The sequence below is a fragment of the Ceratotherium simum genome, chromosome 36, assembly GCF_057802395.1.
Source record: "Ceratotherium simum simum isolate JZ-2026a chromosome 36, ASM5780239v1, whole genome shotgun sequence".
NCBI classification, from domain to species: Eukaryota; Metazoa; Chordata; class Mammalia; order Perissodactyla; family Rhinocerotidae; genus Ceratotherium; species Ceratotherium simum.
The window spans coordinates 31,128,664-31,147,369 of record NC_141935.1 but is presented as its reverse complement, the minus strand read 5'-3'; the positions used below and the strand labels follow the sequence as shown (position 1 = coordinate 31,147,369).

The 18,706-nt window shown below is 42.2% G+C and overlaps 1 long non-coding RNA gene across 1 annotated transcript; it reads left to right on the top strand.

The window, feature by feature from the left end:
• Positions 1-181: 181 nt before the first annotated feature.
• LOC147912375 (uncharacterized) lies at positions 182-18,127 on the top strand. The gene is made up of 2 exons (XR_015550034.1): positions 182-425; positions 17,861-18,127. It is a non-coding gene; the product is annotated as an uncharacterized LOC147912375 (long non-coding RNA).
• The last annotated feature ends 579 nt before the right edge of the window (positions 18,128-18,706 follow it).

Below are 18,706 nucleotides of genomic sequence, written 5' to 3'. Positions count from 1 at the left end.
GGGGGTGGGGGGGCGGTCTGCGGCCTGATCCCTCGTGTCAGGCAGCCGTCCCTGTTATCCGTGGAGCCCGAGGGGCGCGTGCTGGCCGTGGTCCTGGGGTCCACCCGCCCCCCCGGCAGTCTCCATAAACACAGTGCAGGTCCTTTTCCAGTACGTTCTCTGCCCGCCCTGAGGTAAAGTCCCCATCGTGGCCTCGGCCTCCTTGATTCGTGCCCCTTTACATTAGACGTTCGGCCCTGATGTGTGGAACGTGCCCTCCCGGGAGGACGCCGAGGCCCGCGAGCGCGTCGCCGCGCAGTTAGGATGCTGGGCAGGGGCCTGGAGGAGGCGGAGCTGGGCGTCCTCTCGCCCCAGCGAGGACCCGGCTCTCCTGATCTCCCAGCGCCTGTCCACCGTCCCAGTGAAAGACACGACTTGAGACTTATGTATGACGGTTATTTTATTTACATGGGTAACTTTTGGGGAAAGTGGACGGTTACAGACAGACTACATACTGCTCCAACATACTGCTCTAATATACATTAGGAAAGAGGAAAAAAAAAGTCGCCCCACCAGTGACATCCTGCCTGTTTGGGATTCTCTGAAATTCTTGAGCTAACGCTGCTTTGAACTCTTGGTTTGGAAGGTAATGTTTAAGGTAGTAATATTCCGTAAAGGAGTGAGGAAGTCTTTTGAAGGAATTGCTAGTTATGTTGTAAAGGAAGGAAAACTGGAAAAGTACCAGGTAAACCACGACAATGCCGTCCTATTTTATTTTTTATCGAGACTTGGAAAAATTGCTAGGGTAAACTTAGTTGGGGTCCATTTCATTTGTCTTTGAGAAGTATTTACATGTGTTATACCTTTATATTAAAAAATTTAATTTCACAAAAATTGCATAATACTTGCATGTTTGATTTTTTGTTTTTGATTTCCATAGTGTGTGAAGTGAAAGCACAAATCCCTTTCGCTTTCACCCTTGTTTCTCTCCTCTCTAAGGTAAACACAACTAACAGTTTGATGTGTCTCTTTCCAAACTGTTTTCTTTTTTCTTCTTTTTCTTCATTAAAACAACCCGGGAATAGAGAGTAAAAATGAAAATCTCTATGCCATACCTGCCCCCATACATATGTGTGCCTTTGTCTGTAATGATACACACATATGGAAATGGCTGCACGATGCAGTTTGCATTCAGTAATTTACTTTTTACCATGTAACTCTATATCTTGGGAATTTTTTCATGTAAGTACCTGTAGATTTACTCATTCATTTTAAAGCCTGCTCAGCAATTTTTTAATCATTTTCCTTCTGGTTGACATATAGAAAGTGTCAGTTTTTTCACTAATCCAAAGAAATGCTTCAGTGAGCATCTTTATGCATATATCTTTGTGCACGTGTTCAAGTATTTCTGTAGTATAGATTTCTGTAAGTGGCCTGATTCAAAAGCATATGCAGTTTAAAAAATTTAATACATACTGCTAAATTGTCCTCCAAAAATACTACCAATTTACATTCCCCATTAACAGTGAGAGTGCCTGTTTCCTCACAACTTTTTTAAGACTGCGTGTTAACAAGTTTTAAAAGTTTTGCTGATCTGATGGGTGAAAAATGGTGTCTTACTGCTTTGAATTTTCCTGATTACTAGTGTTGTTGAGCCTTCTTTCAAATGTTTATTGGTCATTTTCTAAGAATTCATTTTGTATAGCTTTTGTGCATTAAAAAATTTGGTTGGGAAAGAAAAATAAAAATCAAACTTGAAGGACTGACTGACTCCATTGAGTTCATCAAATATTTAGAAATAGTACAGTGCTCCCTAGGAAAAGACTGTTTAGGTGCTATGTCTTGAATATTTAATTTGACATCTTAACATAACATCAGAATGTTATGCTAAGCCACCATGTGCTCTTTTGGAATAATAAATTGATAATGGGATTGAGCACTGCCTCCCCCAAATGTGGTTGGGTATGTGATTTTCTTATCAGTTTACAGCAACTCTTTACAGTTGTGGCTTTTAATTCTTATATATGTAACATTTTCTTGTAGTTCACTTATTTGTTAGTTTTGTTTATGGCGTCCTTCATTTCTCAAACATTTAACTTTTTTTTTTCATGAAACCCAATCTATCAGTGTTTTCTTTTATGACTTTTGATCTTGTGTCTTGCCTAAGTAGGCTTCTTGGCTCCCATAATAAAGAATACTCTAATAATTTTGAAAATAATCTTCAGGGACCAGCCCGGTGGCGAGCAGTTAAGTGAGCACTCTCCACTTCAGTGGCCTGGGGTTTGCTGGTTTGGATCCCCGGCTCGCACCAACACACCACTTGTCTGGCCATGCTGTGGCAGTATCCCACATAAAGTGGAGGAAGATGGGTACGGATGTTAGCCCAGGGCCAGTCTTCCTCAGCAAAAAGAGGAGGATTGGCATGGATGTTAGCTCAGGGCTGATCTTCCTCACAAAAAAAAAAAAAGAAAAGATAATCTTCATATGCTCCCCTTCTCATTAATAATTTTGATTATTTATCTCTTTTACTATTTCTTAAAAGACCAACTTTTGGTATTATTGACCAAGTCTATTTTTTCTATTTCATTTTATATTTTACATTTTTTTCTATTTACCTGGTTTCCATTTTGTTGTCTTTTGTCTAGGTTTTTGAACTGACTACTTAGTTCACTTATTGTCCATCTTTCTTGGTTTCTAATGAATGTATTTAAGGCTATAAACTTTCCTCTGAGAATCATATCTGAGGATATATCATAGATTTTGACAAGTAATGTTCTTATTACCATTCTTTTCTAAATTTGCTATACTTAAGCCTTTATTTGTTTCCAAGTGAATAGGTTTGGATATGCTTTTGGTATTAATTTTTAGTTTTTTTTGTTTTGTTTTACACTGTGGCCATGTATTTCTATTTTTTGGAATTATTGGTTTTTGTGTGTGTGTGTTACCTAAGAGATTTTGTACATGTTCCATAGGCATTTGAAAAGAATGTACATTCCCTATATTAGCATTAAGTTAGGCTTATTAATTATAATAGTATAATGTATATATTAAATATATATACATATATAAACAATGTAATAATAGCATTAAATTAAGCTTATTGTCCTTCAACCATCTTTTTGTATGGTAAGAGTTTTTTCATTGCAAGCAACAGACTGAATCTAGTTAGCTTAAACAAGAAGAAATTTATTGGGAAGATGTGGAGAAACTCACTGACTTGACAGAAAGTTCTAGAGCCAGGTTTTGAAAAGAACAGCATCAGGGACAGTTCCGGGGTCTCCAGAAAGGAGTGGCTTTTCAGGATGACAGTGACAGCAACAAATCATGATAAGGGACCTGTTCAGTCTTATTCCTACTACTGTGCTTTGCGTTTCAACCGTGCTGTCTATCATAAGACTCCCCGTTTGTCTGGCAGTGGATGCAGGTGCATGGAAGGAGGTGGTGGTTTAGCATAGTGGGTGGCGTGGGCTCGGAAAAGCTCTTCTCCAGGGTTTCCTTCCCTCACGGTAGCTGTCAGTCCCCTGGCACACTGCCCGAAGTCTCTGCTTTCCTTCTCCGCAGTATGCGTCATCCCATCCTAGAGAGCTGTCCTCATCTGCTGGCAGCAGGATCGGGGGAGGGAACTGGGGGTATCATTTTAGGGGTTTGGTGGGGCTGTGCTGGCAAAGCTCATTTTTGGAGGTTCTCTCTTAGGCTTGTGTAGGGTTGTTTTTAGTTAGATATATTGTATGGGTTTAATGATCAATTGGATCCCAAGTCCTCTGTATCATCAGAAATTCCTGCCTGTCCTGGTCTGCTGTGGTGCATTCTCCTGTCTTCCTAGCAGAGGTATCGATTTATTTTTATTTTTATATTCCCTCTGTCATTTCAATAGGTTTTGGAGGAAGGAGTGATAAAAAGTTGTGTTCAGTCAGCCCTCTGTAACCAGAATCTGAATTGTCCTCGCTTCTTTCCTGTGTGTGTGTGTGTGTGTGTGTGTGTGTGTGTGTGTGTGTGTGTGCGCGTGCGCGCGCGCGCACACACACGAGCGAGTATTCAAGCCTAATGGTACTCAGGACTTATAAAGAAAACCAGCTGTTTCCTGTCACACCTCTCTCCACTCTGGAGTTCTGCACCCCACAGGCAACAACTTGTATCTCTTTTGACCCTTTCTTCTGGTCGTTTACTTTCATATTTCTAAAATGCTCATTTTTCTATTTCTTGATGTTTCAATTTTAGGCATTATCTATTGATAATGAAAATTTAACTATTTTCCACCCCCTTCCCCTCCCCTCATCCTCTCAATATGGTTGCATCACATTTTAAAAAGTTTAACCGGCATTCAGTGTGTACGTTGTTATGACAGTGTAAGTGTTCATAGCTGAGCCATACGGAATACTATAATTCCATTTCTTGTAAAAGTTTTTATTTTTCCTGGAGTAAATAATTGCTTTATTTGTTTTTTTGCTTAATTTTGTTGGAGCTAGCTCTTATTGGCTTTTTTTTTTTTTTTTAGCATAAGAGATTATCTGAATTTTAGCATGTAATACTCATTTGGCTCATGGGACAACATTGTCACCTGTCAATTTTTTTCTTTGAAGACATCTCTCCCGGAGCTTTTCTCTCTTGGTCCAGTCTATAATAGTGGCTTTCTTTTCTTCTTTTTTCCCCCAAAGCCCCAGTGCATAGTCGTGTATCATAGTTGTACATCTTTCTAGCTCTTCTGTGTGGGACACTGCCTCAGCATGGCTTGATGAGCGGTGTGTAGGTCTGCACCCGGGATCCTGAACTTGCGAACCCTGGGCTGCTGAAGCAGAGTGTGCAAACCTAACCGATACGTCACTGGGCCGGCCCCCATAATGGTTGCTTTCTTTTATTTATTTATTTTTTTTCACCCAAAGCCCCAGTAGATAGTTGTATGACATACTTGCACATCCTTCTAGTTGCTGTATGTGGGGTGCGGCCTCAGCACGGCCGGAGAAGCAGTGCATTGGTGCGCGCCCGGGATCCGAACCCGGGCCGCCAGCAGTGGAGCGCGAGCACTTAACCGCTAAGCCACGGGGCCGGCCCAATGGTTGCTTTCTAAGACTGATTCCCAACCATCATCCTGGGGCTTCTCATCACTCATGCCTGTGCTGGATCACCTGCTTCCTCAATTCCTCATCTTCTTCTTTCTTGGTTTACTCTCTCATCTTGGAGGAGTGTATCCTCCAGTGCCTTCCTGGAAAAAAGTTGCATACAAGGTAAATATTTTGAGATCATCATGCCCCGAAATATCTTCTCTCCTGTTAACTTTGATTAATATTTGGTTAAAATTGCATTTCTAAAATTATTCTCCTACTAGAATTATGATCCCTCCTGGAAATAGCAGTCTCCTACATAATCATAATGCCATTATCACACCTAAGAAAATAAGCAATAGTTCCATAATTCATCTAGAATGTAGTGCATATTCACAGTTCCCCAGTTCAAAGAAGTTTCCCCAGTTGTCCATGCTTTTGTTTCTGTTTTCGAGCAAGGATCCAACACTGCATTTGGTTGTTATGTCTCTTTAGTCTCTCAGGCTAAGATAGTCTCCCCACCTCCTCTTTTCTTATGACGTTGACTTTTTGGAAGCTCTAAGACAGTTGTTTTGTAGAATGTCCCATATTCTGGATTGTCTGTTGGTGTCATTTACCTTATCTATCTACTATCCCCTTTATTTCCTATAAACTAGAAGTTAAGTCAGTCTGAGGTTGCACTGTCCAGTATGGTAGCCACTAGCTTCATGTGGCTGTTGAGCACTTGAAATGTGGCTAATGCATCTGAGACTGAATTTTTAATTTAATTTAATTTTAATTTAGCTTTAAAAGTTCGTACTCAGTTCTGTTATTGCAAGAGTGTTAAATGGGTTTGGAACAACTTGGGTATGCGAATCTACTTTTTCAACTGTAAATTTTATGAAATTTAAACACAGATCGAGTATTTTCAAGGAAAATTTAGCATCTGAATTGAAACGTGCTTTAAGTGTAAAAACACTGAATTATGAAGACTCACTACAAAAAAAAGTAAAATATTAATTTTTATATTGATTACATGTTGAAATACTAATATTTTGGATATAGTGGGTTAAAGTATATTATTAAATTAATATCACCTGTGGGTTTTGGTTTTGTTTTTACTTTTTTTATGTGCCTACCAGAAAACTTAATATTACATATGTGGCTCACGTTATATTTCTCTTGATATGTACTGGCCTGGCAGCCTGATTAAATTCAGGTTAAACATTTTTGGCAAGAATACTTGTAGATGATGCTGTGTATTTCACATTGCATCACATCAGGTGGCACATGTCAGATTGTCCCACTATTAGTGGTGCTAACTTTTGTCCCTCGGTTAAGATGGAGACTGCCAGAACTCCCCATTGTAAAGATACACTTCCCTCTTTGCAATTAAAAATCCATGCAAATATCCTGTTACCAAAAAACCATTCACCTAATGGTTTTAGCATTTTTTGATGATTTTTGCCTTGAATCAATGATTACATTGGAGGTTGCCAAATGGTGACTTTCTTATTTTGTCAATCCATCTGTGTTTATTAGCTGGCATTGGTCTGTAAAGAAGAGTTCCTCACTCCTCCCCTTGTCATACATCTGTGTTTATATCTGTATATCAGTATAACATTGGTTGATTTATTATGTGTTACAATTAATTACAGTCATTCTTTTTGATGCTTAAAGCACTTCCTTTGTACATTCCCTGCCCCAGACCTGTAATCAACCATTTCTTCAAAGACCTCTTGTTCCTTTCAGTGGGGATTAAATTTGATTCTTAAAGCCACTTGAGGTGAATCTTTTTCTTAAGTATACGAAAAACATCAATACAATTTTTTTCAAGATAGTTACTAATGCTTTATATGCACTTGTTAATTCCATCTATATTGCTGATCTTAGAATTAAAGCATTACTCCTCGAACCATTATCTTCTTCAATGCATGTTAAAACTAAATCTTGGATAGCCTTAGGTTTCATGTTTGCAAAATTGAGGTTAAAATACGTCTCTGGAAATGAGGGCAAGAAACAGAATGTGCAGAGTTCTGGGTTCATTCTTGTTACTGTGTGCTAGGAACCCTACTTGTCCCGGGGCCTTCTGCTCCCTCCCTCACCAGCGTCTGCCCCAATTCCCATCTCCCTTTTTAAAAAATCTCAGTCGTATTTTTATAACTCTCTGGTTTATTGTTAAAATAATCTTTTCTGCTGTATATCCATATGAATTTGAGATCAGTTATCTCAAAGTGCAGAGAAATTATCCATATTCTCCTATAAGTTTATTAAACACCAATGAAAGAATAGTTATTAACTTCTTATATCGATATTTAAGTGCTTCAACATAATATAATTCCTTTTTCAACTTTTTAAATTATTTTTTCCTACCTAAGCCAATATACATTTACATTTGGTTTATGTGTACATCTGACCACAAGATAAGCCAGCATACAGTGTCCTTCTTTCTGGATATATTAAATTTTCACAGGTAAAGTGGTTCAAATGGCAGCAAATAAGGTGATTTCCTTAGGAAATAAACTAGACAAGTGAAATTTAAGAAGTATTAAAGGTGCTAAGGATTAATCCCATAAATCTTTGTCTCTTTCCTATCCTTTTAACAGACAAGGGTGTGTGTGAATTAGAATGCTTCTAATCTAGATAATGAGCTCCTATGGAGGGGGCTGTTCTTATTCAGTAAAAGGCCCTGAGGTAAAGAGGTGAGAAGTAGTATAGGTGAATAGAAGGCATTTGTTCTTCATGAAGTTATCTATGTACATTTACTGAAGAGGTAAATTATTTGGAGGAGATTATTTGTCTCAGTGGGCTCAGAAGTTGTCCTGGGCCTTAACATGCTGTTTTATTTCATCGTGTTCTATTTTGTTGGTCTACTATTTTGTTTTGTGGGGGATCAGAATTTGTCACCCCAAAATGTGTCTCTCTGGCATGATTATTAAGAAGACTGAGAAAGAAACTTTGACCTTCCCCCTAACTGCCTGAAAGGATTTAAAATAGAAAGCCTGTCCCAGGAAGGAGCGATCACCATAGATAACTCTAGGTGTGGTAGACTGGGAGGAACCTTGTTAGGCCCATTTTTATCAGTTCTCTCTGGATCACCTTGTCTATAGATGGCCCAGCAAACCTTTGTTTACCAAACGTTTACATTTCCGTCTCCATGTAAATTACCTTCTTCCTCCTTGAAGTCCCAAACCACTGCCCCCAACATCCTCCTTTGTCTTTAGCTGAGGATGGTATTTAAGGTGGTGGCTTTGGCCATTTTGGCGAGTTTCTCAGTTTTTCGGGGGTTCTCCCATGTATACATGTTATTAAACTTTGTTTGATTTTCTCCTTATTCTTCTGTCTCACATCAATTTAATTCTTGGGCCAGCCAGAAGGACCTAGAAGGTAGAGGAATAGTTCTTTCTCCCCTGCAGTTTGTTCCAGTGTTTTTATAACTGGGGCAAAGTGGGAGGTTCAGCTGGTCCAAGAACACTTACTGTTCTCCATAAACTGTCTGAGTCAAAGATTTTCATTTATTCTTCTGTCAAACATGACAACTGACTTCCATATACAATTATTTTTTAAGATAAGAAACAGTAAGTCAACTGAAGAAACATCTGTGGCCTTGAGCTGTGGAACATCATCGCAGTTGAACACCGGGGCTGATAAATGAAGAGCTGCACTTGGGCTCTGATCGCTGTTGGCTTCGGCAGTGAGTGGATGGATGCAGAGGCACCAAAACCACTGCTGTCCTTCCCATAGTAGAGATCTTCAGTAATATGCTGTTTTTGTGGATCATAGCTCCCACGTAGTTCAATTTTCCTTTTACTGGTTTTAACTTGATTACTTTTTCTACTCAAATCTTTCAGATTGCTTTCATCCATACATAGTATGTAATCAAATGAGGCAAAGCCTTCTTTGGTAACTTCCCTATTTCACATGTGGACTTTGCTGCACTGTCTCCCCTCCAATTATCTGAAACGTGTTCCTCAGTTACAAGTTTCCTGAAAACTGCTTCTGCAATGGGTGATTGACAAATGTTACCTGCTCCGCCATCTTTCCTCAGGCAGACGCCTACCTCCTGTTACACTTAATCCTGCCCAGTCTCCAGGGCAAGCTCTATCACCCTCCTCCAGGAAGCCTCCCAGATCACTTAAGTTGGAGTGAGCCCTTCTCTTCCTGAGCAGTGGTAGAGAGTGGGCACTCTGGTGACTACAAGTTACCAGCTCTTTGACTTTGAACTTCTTGAATCTCTTGATGCTTCTGGCTGTAAAATGAGGATAATAATAATTCCTTTTCTATAATTATTGTGAGGATCAAATGATATAAAGTGTCCAGCAGAGTGCCCAGTGTTAGCTAAATGTTCAATAGATTATTGTCTCAACTCCCATAGTACTTACTGTCTGAACACTGACTTGGGGATTATTTGCTAGTTTGAATTGTTAGTTTGCTTACCATGAATTTGTCATCTCCCAGTTGTCTTGAGGGCAGGAACCATATCTTTGCCTTTTTCTTCAACATACATCCAATGCAATGCCGTTTTGTTTAGGTGATTGAGTACCTCTAGAAACTCAAACAGTGCTAACTCTATCAATACAACATGTACTGAGTGCCACCTTTGAGTCTGGCAGTGTCAGGCATGAGGATACAGCACTGAGCAATACAGACAAGGTCCTCACTTTCACGGGGCGTATCTGCTGGTGTGGGGAGTTGGACAATAAGCAAGTTAATCTAATAAGATATGAGGGCTTGGGGCCGGCCCCGTGGCATAGTGGTTACGTGCGCGCGCTCTGTTGCTGGCCCGGGTTCAGATCCCAGGGGTACACCGAGGCACCACTTGTCAGGCCATGCTATGGCGGTGTCCCATGTAAAGTGGAGGAAGATAGGCACAGATGTTAGCCCAGGGCCAGTCTTCCTCAGCAAAAAGAGGAGGATTGGCATGGATGTTAGCTCAGGGCTGATCTTCCTCACAAAAAAAAAAAGATCTGAGGGCTTGCATAGTATTAAAATGTGGTTGTAAATTACAGCGCTTCATGGTGACTTCTTATTGTGTGGTAAGAGAAGGCCACTCTGAGGAGGTGGCTTTGAAGGTACAGATAACACGAAGGAGCCAGCCTTAGAAAATTGGTTGCAGAAAAAAAAAGCAGAGAGAGGAAAAATCGCTACAGAGGCCCTGTGTGGGAATAAACTGGCTGTGTTGAGGAATAGAGGGGACTGGTGTTGTGAGAGCAAAGTGGGTAAGAGGGCGTGTAGAGAATGTAGTTGGAGAGGTGGGAGGGCGAGGACCACAGGCAGGGAGTCTGGATGTTGTTCAAAGTGTGATAGCCACGGAAGGGCCTTAGGAGCTAGGTGACATGGTGAGATTTATATCTGAAAATGATGATTCTGGCTGCTTTGTGGAGCGTGGGTTAGGGATGGGGGCAGGGAATAAGGGATGCCACAAACCAGAGAGGTTTTCTAGATACCTAGATTTCAGCAAAGAAACCAGTAGAGCTTCTTAAGAAATACCTCCTCTGGGCAGGCCCAGTGGCATAGTGGTTAAGTTTGCGCACTTCACTTCAGTGGCACGGGGTTCATGGGTTCGGATCCCGGGTCTGGCCCTACACACCACTCATCAAGCCATGCTGTGGCAGCATTCCATATACAAAATAGAGGGACATAGGCATGGATGTTAGCTCAGGGCCCATCTTCCTCAGGGAAAAAAAAAAAAGATACACCTAGAAATGATACATACGAAATTCAGGCAAGTTCCTCTTATGGGGAGGGAGGGGTGTGTGACTGGGGAGAGGCAACTAAGAGGATTCTGTTCTACTTTATAGTTTATTACCTAAGCTGGGTGATAAATAGGTAATTGTAGTTTACATTTTTCAAAGGTTTTAAATATTTCACAATCACAAAATAAAGCAGTTTATGCAGCATTATTCACAATAGCCAAGACTTGGAAATAACCTAAGTGCTCATCAAGGGATGAGTGGCTAAAGAAGATGTGGTATATATATATATATATATATATATATATATATATACACACACAATGGAATATTATTCAGCCATAAAAAAGATGAAATCTTGCCATTTGTGACAACATGGATGGACCTTGAGGGCATTATGCTAAGTGAAATAAGTCAGAGGGAGAAAGACAAATACTGTATGATTTCACTCAAACGTGGAAGAAAAACAACAACAAAAAACACATAGATATAGAGAATAGATTGGTGATTACCAGAGGGGAAGGGGGGAGGGTGAAAGGGGTGACAGGGCACATGTGTGTGGTGATGGATGGTAATTAGTCTTTGAGTGGTGAAAATTATATAGTCTACACGGAAATCAAAATATAATGACGGGGCCGGCCCCGTGGCTTGGCGGTTAAGTGAGCGCGCTCCGCTACTGGCAGCCCGGGTTCAGATCCCGGCCATGTTGAGGCCGTGTCCCACATACAGCAACTAGAAGGATGTGCAACTATGACATACAACTATCTACTGGGGCTCTGGGGAAAAAAAGGAGGAGGATTGGCAATAGATGTTAGCTCAGAGTCGGTCTTCCTCAGCAAAAAGAGGAGGATTAGCATGGATGTTAGCTCAGGGCTGATCTTCCTCACAAAAAAGAAAAAAATATATATAATGACGTACACCTGAAATTTATATAATGTTATAAACCAATGTTACCTCAATAAAAAAAGAAAATAAAAGGCAATTTAAATTTATCCAATATGTTTACCCAATTTAAAAGAATTCATGAAATAAGTCTCAAATATATTCTATCTTTTTTTTTTTGCTTGAGGAAGATTAGCCCTGAGCTAACATCTATGCCAGTCTTCCTCTATTTTATATGTGGGATGCCACCACAGCATGGCTGATGAGTGGAGTATGTCCATGCCCAGGATCTGAACCTGTGAACCTGGGCCGCTGCAGCAGAGCACTGGAACTGTAACCGCTCGGCCATGGGTCAGCCCCATATTCTATACTTTTTCAAAGTCTTGTGGGGTGAGGGCATAGTGGAGAAGGAGAAGAGCTCCTTTAAATTGGGAAAAGAGATCTGAAAGAGAAAAATGGGTGATTTTGAGAACTTGTGCTTTGTTTCCTCCCTCAGATTTGTATAGGGCCAGTTACAGTGAAACTCGGGTACAGGGTTCCTAATCACCATACCAGCTGCTACTAAATAATTCATGCACCATGCCCTTAATGAGTGTGGTTAATCTAGCACCGGTTCTACTGCACATGAGCTGTGTGGGAGATCAGAATGGGCCACCTCAAAATATGTCTGTTTACCTTATTTTCTCTGAAAGAAACTTTGACCTCACCTCCCCCCTCAACTAACTGCCTAAAAGAATTTATCTCTGGGTCTGGAGAGACTGGGAGGGTCCTTGCTAAGCCCATTGGAAGTAAAAGTAGAAGTTACTGTTTGTAAGAGACATTTACATTTATAAGGGAAATCTCCATTTGTAAAGGTATCTCCCTCTCGGTACCAGGAAGAAGGGGGGATGATCTCATCTCTAGAAACTCTTATCAGTGCTGAAGGCGAGGACTGAAATCTGCATACTCGTGTTTACTGTGCTTTCTGGTCATCTCCCATGGCTGACTCCCCCACTCCCAACATCCTCCTTTGTCTTTAGCTGAAGGTAGTATTTAAGGGGAGAACCTCTGCCATCTTGTTGAGTTACCCAGTGGGTCTCTCCCATGTATACATGTTATAAAGCTTTGTTTGATTTTCTCCTGTTATTCAGCCTCTTATTCAATTTAATTTGTAGCCCAGCCAGAAAGGACCCAGAGTGGGTAGAGGATGCTCTTCCTCCCCTTCAGCTGACTGCCCTGGTACAGGCCACACCGTCTCCAGCCGAGGTCACTGGGCAGCCTCCTGGTTGGTCTTTTCTGCTTCCACTCTTGATCTTCATATGGTCTTTTTCCTGCACAACAGCCAGAGTTATTCTTTCAAAACAAACCAGAAAAGTCATTCACCTACTCCCAACCACCAGTGGCTGGCTCATTACAGCATTTAGAATGAAGTCCAAAGTCCTTAGTATGGCGTATTGGCCCCCATGAGCTGGCCTCTCTTGGTGCTCTGATCTCATCTACTTCTCTCCCCTCTTGGCCCCACACCCGGGCCCCACCAGCCTCCATATTGTTTATGCAACACACAAGCTCATTCTTATTTCAAGGCCTGGAATGCCCTTCCCCTGCCTGGATCTTCTCTTGGTTTTCTCCTTCCCATCATGCAGGTCTCCACTCCAATGTCCCTCCTTAAAGAGGCCTTCTCTGACCACCCTATCTAAGGAAGCACTCCCCCTTCCATTACTCCCTATCCCTTTAGCCCACTTTATTTTTCTTCCTAACCCTGATTGTCACCAGACATTACATTAGATATTGGTTTGTTGTCTGCCCCCACATACGCTTGACCATAAGCTCTTGGAGAGCAGGGACTTAACTATTTTAACTGTTTTGTTCTCTGTGTTATCTCCAGGACCTAGAACAGTGCCTGGCACATAGTAGGTAGTCCATAAATGGTTGTGGGATAAATGGATGAGTGAATCAGTGAGTGAGCAAGCCAGGGAATGTTGACGACCTGCTGTGGCTGGCTGCCACATTTAACCTATTAGTTGGCAATAACTCAGAAATAACCTTGACATACTTTATTACCAGTTTAGAAACCAATTGGTACTTGATAAAACGTGTTGGTCATTGATCATTCTTGGACATTATAAAGTTATTAAATAGCCCTTTTTCCCAGCACACAGTTGAATGAGTTTGTATTAATAAGCAGAGTTTATACATTTTTAGGAAACAAGAATTTTAGTGCTCACTCTGTTCTAGGCACTTTGCATATATTGTGATTTCCTTTATTATTCCATTTCATTTTTCACTCTAGCAACTCTATGAGATAGATATTTTCATTTTAAAAAGAAAAAATCTGAGGTTGAGAGAAGTTAAGTATTTGTTTAGAGTCACAAAGTTGGTTTTATAATCCATGCAGTGTTATAGTCTACATAAAGTTGTCTATTCCACGCTTATATGAGAGTCATTGAATGGATCATTGAATGTTAGTGCTGGGAGGAAATTTAGACGTCATTTAACCCAGCCTTCTCCCTCCACAGGCCAGAGAACTAAGATTGACTAGGGTGCTTGTCCTCTCAGCTACCCCCGGAGAGCCAGTCTCAAAGCTCATGGCACTCTGCCTCTTTCTGTTCCAAGTATGTACAGCCTTTCCTAGAGTTATTTGCAGATTCCATATTTGCGAATTCACCCCCTTGTTAAAATTTATTTGTAACTCCCAAATCAATAACCATGGCACTTTTATGGTCATTTACAGCTATACACAGGGTGGCAAAAATTTTGAGTTGCCCAACACGCACGTTCCCAATGGAGGTTGATCAAGGTGGCGCTCTGCCTTCTCGTGTTAGCTCTAAAACTGTAAATAAGTGTCCCTTTCATGGTCTCTTTTTTTCTTTTCCTTTTGTGCTGAGGAAGATTGGCCCTGAGCCAGCATCTGTGCCCTGAGCCAGCATCTGTGCCCGTCTTCCTCTATTTTGTATGTGAGTTGTTGCCACAGCACGGCTTGATGAGCAGTGCGTGGGCCTGTGCCTGGGCAAACCTGCAAACCCTGGGGCACCAAAGTGGAGCACAGGAACTTAACCACTACGCCCTCAGGCCCGCCCTGTGGTCTCTTCAATGCCATGTTTTTTTGCATTTTGTGCTTTTTGTTGGTGACTTTGCTGTTTAGAATGCCCCCCAAGCCAGTGCTGGCATGCTGCCTACTGTCCCTGAGCACAAGAAGGCTGTGACATGCCTTGCAGAGAAAATACGTGTGTTAGACGAGCTTCCTGCAGGCGTGAGTTAAGGTGCTGCGGCCGTGAGTTCAATGTTAGTATGTCAACAGCATATATGAAACAAGGTGACTGTAAACAGAAACACACGTAAAATAAGGTTGTGTATTGATTGGCTGACAAAAATGTCACCAGAGGCTCGCAGGAACCTCACCTGTATTTCCCCTCGGAATTGGCTAGCTCCGCGTTCGCAGAGACTGTACAGAACATAACTCTGAATAGTGAGAATCGACTGTTTTTGTAACATGTCGTCGAGTTGCATCTGCTTACAGAGGCCAGTAAGAGGAGGGATGTCAGGAAAAAAAAGGAAGAAAAAAGCCCAATCCCAAGAGAGCTGCTCAGCTGTAATTTAAAAGTATTCCGAGGGCCGGCCCGTGGCTTAGCGGTTAAGTGAGCGCGCTCCGCTGCTGGCGGCCTGGGTTCGGATCCCAGGCGCGCACCGATGCACCGCTTCTCCGGCCGTGCTGAGGCCGAGTCCCACATACAGCAACTAGAAGGATGTGCAACTATGACGTACAACTATCTACTGGGGCTTTGGGGGAAAAAAATAAATAAATAAAATTATTAAAAAAAAAAATAATAAAATAAAATAAAATAAAAGTATTCCGGTATTTTGTTGCTGGGAGAACCTTAGTGAGATCTCTAAAGCTTTAGTGATGGCTCTGTCTAGAAGGGGGACACGGGGCGTGTAAAAAAAGCTATTCTTACTGCCAGTCTCTGCACGCTACAATTTTAGTATTCTTATTTTTGACCTTTTCTAAGCACAGCCGTACACTCTCATTGTTAAAATGGGAGATAATTGTAGCAAGGCGGAAAGAGCACTCAATTTGGAGTCAGAAATTCTGGGGATGAGTCAAAACTCTGATGCCTACTTGTGGTGTAACCTTCAGCAAATCTCTGAACTTTTCTGACTCTCAGTTTTCTAATCTGTAGAAATAGAGACAATGTCCAATATCAGCCAACTCCACATCTCAGGTGTTCTATGGGCTTGTCATTTAACCCTCACAATCCTGTGAGGGAGACATTAATACCTCACTTTACAGAGGAGGAAACTGAGGCCCAGAGAGGTCAAGTGACTGACTCAGGATCACACAGCTAGAACGAGCTGGGACTGTAAGCCCCCAGCCCCTCGGTGGCCTCACCACCTGCCGTCCCAAACAACGCTGTGTGGTGGCAGGAGTGTATAAACCCCAGTGCTAATAAAATGTAAAGTATTACTTTTTCTTTCCACTAGGGTTAACATTTTGAATGTTAATATTTCAAAAAGGAGTTTTCCCTTAAGATATGTAGTTTTCGAAAAGTTTGTTGGAATCATTAAGTATACTTTTATTCATCCAGGGGCCAACATTTATTTTTGTCAAGACATTTCTAATTTTAAATTGAAAAGGAGGATTTTAAGTGGACATTTTCTTTACAGCAATCCTTTGTGGAACCTGGAACTTATCTTTTACATGTAGAGTGGGATATTTGTATTTTTTGTGTGTGTGTGTGAGGAAGATCAGCCCTGAGCTAACATCCATGCTAATACTCCTCTTCTTTTTGCTGAGGAAGGCCGGCTCTGAGCTAACATCTATTGCCAATCCTCTTCTTTTTTTTTTTTTTCCCCAAAGCCCCATTAGATAGTTGTATGTCATAGTTGCACATCCTTCTAGTTGCTGTATGTGGGACGTGGCCTCAGCATGGCCGGACAAGCGGTGCGTTGGTGTGCGCCCGGGATCCGAACCCGGGCCGCCAGCAGCGGAGCACGCGCACTTAACTGCTAAGCCACGGGCCGGCCCAGGAGATATTTGTATTTGGATTTGAGGGTGATTTCTCAAAGGCAGAAGATGTTAGGTCATAACTCTGAGAACGGTTTCACTGGCAGCAATATAAACTACATTTGAAAACAGAAAGACAAAAGGAGACAAGGCTAAAACATAGCAGCGTTTAGAGAGCCCTGGAACTTCTGTGCAAACTGTGAAACCAGCCCTTGGAAACTCCAGTTCTCCCTCAGAAAAAAAGTTGTGTTTTTTTTTTTTTTGTGAGGAAGATCAGCCCTGTGCTAACATCTGCCAATCCTCCTCTTTTTGCTGAGGAAGACTGGCCCCGGGCTAATCTCCCCGCCCATCTTTCTCCACTTTATATGGGATGCCACCACAGCATGGCCTGACAAGCGGTGTGTCGGTGCACGCCCGGGATCCGAACTGGCAAACCCCGGGCTGCCGCAGCGGAACACGTGCACTTAACCGCTTGCGCCACTGGGCTGGCCCCAGAAAAAAAAGTTTGTCACTAAGTTGAAACTAAAATTTTCTCTGGTGGGTTTCACTCCCTCACTCATTTTCCTTTTGATCATCTGCTCTGGGCCTGGGACTCCTCTAGGCCCAGAAGATACAGCCCTGAGCAAGCCAGACCTGGTCCCTCTCTCAGGAAGCTTACTTCTGAAGCTGGGTATCTGAGGGTTACTGTAAATGTTCAATAGAACATGATTGACCTTCGACCTTGTTCCCAGCACAGACACTGATGGAAAGGAGTTAATCCATGCCTCATTATAAACTTGTTAATTTGCTGTTTTCTTGTTTAACCTGAGGGGTGACTCAAGGGTCATAAGGATTTATGAGCTTGTTTTGCAGAAGAAAAAGAACACCTTTAAGGAAGTTACAACCAGACCACTAGATAACCAGCCCCCAGCTGTGGACGCCCAGAAGTCTGGTTGCCCAAGGGCTTATCTAAAGTGAAAGAAACATGGATTACCCCTTTGTTTCTCTGAAACTCCTCCTCCCAAGCCCCTTAGCTCTATAAACCCCCGGCTTTCTTTTTTTGTTAAGGCCAATTTGAGAGAACCTATCCTCCCACCTTCTCGTTTTGGCCAATTTGGATAAACCTTTCTCTACCTCCAAGCACTGATGTCTCAGTGATTGGCTTACTGTGCATGGGGCACACGAACTTGAGATTAAGAGGTTCAGTATCACTTTTAGTGAGGGGAGACAGCAACAGCAAGTAAAATAATTTGAGACAGTGCCAAGTGCTATGGAATGCCACTGTCTCAGGCTGGCGCCCTCTCTAGCACTCTCTCTCTCTTTCTCAGACCTTTTGCTCTGGGGGAAGCAAAGTGCCATGTTATAAGCAGCCCTATGGAGAGGACCAAGAGGTGAGAGGTTGGAGCCAGGTCCGCAGTAAACAGAAGTTTGTCAACAACCACATGAGTGAGCCGGGAGGCAGACTCTCCAGCCCGTCGGTCTGAAGATGGCTGCCACCCTCGTGAGAGACCTGCGGCCAGAGCCACCTGGCTTAGCTGCTCCCGGATTCCTGCCTCTCACAAACTGTGTGAGATAATAAACGCTTGTGGTTTTAAGCTGCTAAGTCTTGGGGTAATTTGTTCTGCAACAATAGTTAACTACTACAGTCCTAAACTTGCGTGTTCAATTGTTCTTCTGTTTGCAACCTTGGCCAACCTCCAACAACTGGACGAACCTGAACATTCTTCTTTTGTGAGCTCAGAAACTGGCTGACGTTGCTGAAAAACCCCACAAAACAGGGCACACAGCTTTCATGCTCATCAATATCATTTGGACCCTCAACACTGCCCTACGAGGTTTTCCTAGGGAATGCTCTCATTTTCAATCATTCTGTTTTTTTTATTTTTATTTTTTTTTTGGTAAGATCAGCTCTGAGCTAACATCCACGCTGACCCTCCTCTTTTTGCTGAGGAAGACTGGCCCTGGGCTAACATCCGTGCCCATCTTCCTTTACTTTATGTGGGACGCCGCCACAGTATGGCATGACAAGCAGTGCCTCAGTTCGCTCCTAGGATCCGAACCCGGGCTGCCAGCAGCCAAGCGCAAGCACTTAACCGCTACACCGTGGGGCCGGCCCCCAATCATTCTGTTTTTAAACCTCAGAGCCCTTCGCCTCCACTCCCACTCTCAGTAGT